Raw genomic sequence first — 4,425 nt, forward strand, 5'->3', positions numbered from 1 at the left:
CCCTCCTTTCCTTTCCTTCCTTCCTTCTTTTCCCTCCCTCCATCCCTTCTCCTCCTCCTCCTCTCCCCTCCCTCCCCTTCCCTTCCCTTTCCTTCTTTTCCCTTTCTCGTTCATCTCTTTTCCCTCCCTCCCTTCCTTCCTTCCTACTTTCCTTCCTTTTTCCTCCCTCCCTCCTTTCCTTCCTTCCTTCTTTTCCCTCCCTCCCTCCCTTCTCCTCCTCCTCCTCTCCCCTCCCTTCCCTTTCCTTTCCTTTCCTCCTTTTCCCTTTCTCGTTCATCTCTTTTCCCTCCCTCCCTTCCTACTTTCCTTCCTTTTTTCCTCCCTCCCTCCCTCCTTTCCTTTCCTTCTTTCTTTTCCCTCCCTCCCTCCCTTCTCCTCCTCCTCTCCTCCCCTCCCTCCCTCCCCCTTCCCTTCCCTTCCCTTTTCTTCTTTTCCCTTTCTCGTTCATCTCTTTTCCTTCCTCCCTCCCTTCCTTCCTACTTTCCTTTTTTCCTCCCTCCCTCCTTACCTTCTTTCTTTTCCCTCCCTCCATTCTTTCTCCTCCTCCTCTCCCCTCCCTCCCCCTTCCCTTCCCTTCCCTTTCCTTCTTTTCCCTTTCTCGTTCATCTCTTTTCCCTCCCTCCCTCCCTTCCTACTTTCCTTCCTTTTTTCCTCCCTCCCTTAAATCCTTGCCGTGAGCAAGAACTTAGCAGAGATCCTAAAAGTCAGGCTGTCATTCTGTGCAGATAGAGGCCAGGAAAACACACACACACACACACACACACAGACACACACACACACACACACACACACACACACCGGGTTAACATTTGCATAGGAAGAGTGGTCTTCTTGCTAAAGACCCTGCCAAGATTCTGTTTCCTGGAGGTGGCTTTGTGTTTCTTAAGTGGAGAGGGAAAATTAAAACAAAAAAAAAACCAACCCTTAAAACAAGTCTCAAAAACAAGTCATATCCATGAAGCTAGGACTGAAATATCCCAGCAGCAGCTCTCAAGTGCTCCCAGGGCGGGAGGTCAGCATTGAGAAAATCATGGTGACTCATGGTTTTTTTTTTGAAATAAATGTGGTTTGTCGCTCACGGCATGCTGAGTAGTTCTTCATTTTTTTTCAGACTTGCCGCCTTCTCTCTGGCTAGGCTGCTTGTAAAGATCCAATGCATGGAAGTCGGGCAACTTGTGTTGGCGAGGTGGTTCGCCAGATCCCACCAGATCCTTGGGGGGAAAAAATGATTAGAATCATGATAGAAGCATGGGAAGGAAGGGGGGGAGGAGGAAGGAAGGAAGATACGGAGAGAAAGAAGAAAGATAGGGAGGGAGGGAGAGAAAGAAGGGAGATGAAGGAAGGAAGGAAGGAAGATGGAGAGAAAGAAGAAAGGGAAGGAGGGAGGGAGAGAAAGAAGGGAGATGAAGGAAGGAAGGAAGATGGAGAGAAAGAAGAAAGATGGAGGGAGGGAGGGAGAGAAAGAAGGGAGATGAAGGAAGGAAGGAAGATAGGGAGGGAGAGAGAGAAAGAAAGAAGACGGAGATAAGGAAGGAAGAGAGGGAGGGAGAGAAAGAAGGGAGATGGAGATAAGGAAGAAGAAGAGAGGGAGAGAGAAAGAAAGAAGACGGAGATAAGGAAGGAAGAGGGAGGGAGAGAAAGAAGGAATGGAGATAAGGAAGAAAGGAAGAGACGGAGGGAGAGAAAGAAGGAAGACAGAGATAAGGAAGAAAGGAAGGAAGGAAGAGAGGGAGGGAGAGAAAAGAAAGACGGAGACAAGGAAGGAAGGAAGAGAGGGAGGGAGAGAAAGAAGGAAGACGGAGACAAGGAAGAAAGGAAGGAAGGAAGAGAGGGAGGGAGAGAAAGAAGGAAGACGGAGATAAGGAAGGAAGGAAGAGAGGGAGGGAGAGAAAGAAGAAAGAGAGATAAGGAAGAAAGGAAGGAAGGAAGAGAGGGAGGGAGAGAAAGAAGGAAGACGGAGATAAGGAAGGAAGGAAGAGGGAGGGAGGGAGGGAGGGAGAGAAAGAAGGAAGAGAGGGAGACGAAGGAAGATGTTGTGATTCAGGGTCAGCCTGTGGGTTCGGCAGTTGGGTCGGATGACTCAGATGAGGGGGAGGAGGGGGGTGTTGAAGAACTTGCTGATGATGGCTTTGAGGCTCCGCAGAGCCCCCAGCCAGGCCCCTCCCACCTGGTGGAGACCCAGCTGTGTGAGCCTGACAGTGTGGATGAAGATGACCCACAGCTGGCCCTGTTCAAGGACGCCCGACGCAGGAGGCAGTCAAGTAGGAGTAAACAGAGGAAGGCAATGGGGCTTCTCGGAAGGAGGGATAGAGAAGCCACGCCCTGAACTCTTTATAAAGGACTTGTGTGGGGAGGGCTGGTTTGCTGAAAGCAACCGCTCAGATAGTGTTTCAAAGCTCCGGTATCTTGTTTCATGTTTTGTTTGTTTTTGTAATAAATTTGGCAGACGTATTCCAGCCTCTTGCCGTCTGTAAAGGGGTTGCCTTTTCTGCAAGGCCGGTAGCAGGCTGGTACAGAACAGAAGAGAGGGAGGGAGGAAGAGAAAGAAGACAGGGAGACAAGAAAAGTGGAGGGAGAGAAAGAAGGAAGACGGAGAGAAGGAAGGGAGGGAGGGAGGTAAAAAAGACAGGAAGGACCCTTGTAAAAACGACACTGCGCTAATGAAAGGGGAAAAAAAATGGCCCGGATTGTTCTCTTGACTTCTCCGCCACACAAAACAAGCCGCTTTCAGGAGGGCCGGGCTTTCAGCTCAGCGTTTCAACTTCGGTTCAGTTTGCAGACTCGGCCTCTGCCTCTCCCACCGCTTGCTATTTCCTCCACCCTCCAGGTTCCGGGAGGTTCGAACCGAACCGAGGGGCCCGCAGCCCAGCCAGGCAGGAAGCCGTCCCTCCCGACACCGCCCCTGCAGAGCTGGAGAGCTTCCTGTTCTCTTGCTCCGGGCCGTGTGATTTGCACCTCGTAGCCCTTGCACAGCTCCCGACAATACCACACAACTGCTGTGCTGAAAATTTCTCCCCTTCCCACCTGTCCACCCCACCCCACCCCACCCCCGTCAGCCCTCTCCGCACCTTCTTGTGAAATCTGATAGAAAAGAAATGGCATTTTAGGGGAACAAATCGCCCGGAGAAGGGAAATGCTTCTGGGCTGAGCTGCTTGTATGTTACGAAATGGCTGTGGGTGTGGAGGTGAAGGTCCTCTCTTTTGACTCCCCCCAGCAGGCTGGACGTTGGAGAGCCGTTGGTCTGAAATGGCACAGAATGTTAGGTAGATGACTATGGCCTAACTGGTTGGGTTGGCAATATATATATATATATATAAACTATGATTGTATTGTTGTAATAGAAACTGTATTGTATCACTTTAAATGTGTGATGATTGGCCAACGCTGTTTTTCCAACGGCCATAAGAGGGAGCTAGAGACATAGCTTCTTTCTCTCTGTTACGTTTGCTGTTACTTGCTGATTATTGTGCTTTGTGGGTTTGCTACTGTTTGCTAAACCTGAAGAACTGTGTTTCGACTTACGGACCGGTAAGAAGACTCTGTATTGGATAATCTTTGGACTATTGTTATTTGCTATCATCTCTTTACTCGTGTATGACCTGGACTGATTTTTTCTTGGACTGTGCTATTGTATTATTCCACAAGTAAAACATTTTTACACACCTCAGTGTATCTGTGTGGTTGCTGCGTAAACTTGACTACTCTCAGTATCCTCTTTCTCTGTGCAAGCTCTTGTTAGCTCTAGAGGTACTCTGCACTTCCATATCACAGGGTCTCCTGCTTGAGCAGGGGGTTGGACTAGAAGACCTCCAAGGGCCCCTTCCAGCTCGGGTTACTCTCTGCTGTCCTTCTGATCCTTCCTTTTCCACGGACTGTCCGTAAGCCTTTGAAGCTGGGGCCGTCAACCTCCAGGGTGGCCTTTCCAGAATTAGGAAAGGCGGGTTTCCAGATGAAAAAAAAATCAATCAATCAATCAAGAAACCTATTCAGGAAACGAACAGCCTGCGCCTTCTTCCTTCTCTTCAACCCCAAGGGGATTGGCAACTCATCTCGGGGGGCTGTTCAGAATGTGGAAGCGACAGCAGCCAAGGAGACTTATCTAGCAACAGGGAACGGTGTGATAGAAATATTTGCCAATAATCATGCAAAACTCTTTTGAGTCGTTTTGAGGCTCAAATTATACTGCAGGATCACTGGAACCATTTGCTTCCTGGAGCTGCGGATGCTCCATCGCTGGAGGTTTTCAAGAAGAGATTGGACAACCACTTGTCTGAAATGGTACAGGACTAGAAGACCTCCAAGGTCCCTTCCGATGATTCTGTCAATCTAAGAAACCAGCTGAAGATGTTCTGGAGAGGTTCTACACTCTCCTGAAGCAGGATGTAGGCAAGAGAGGCTTGCGAAAGCAATGCTCCAATATCTAA

Source organism: Vipera berus (genome assembly GCF_964194415.1).
Source record: "Vipera berus genome assembly, chromosome: 15".
Classification (NCBI taxonomy): domain Eukaryota; kingdom Metazoa; phylum Chordata; class Lepidosauria; order Squamata; family Viperidae; genus Vipera; species Vipera berus.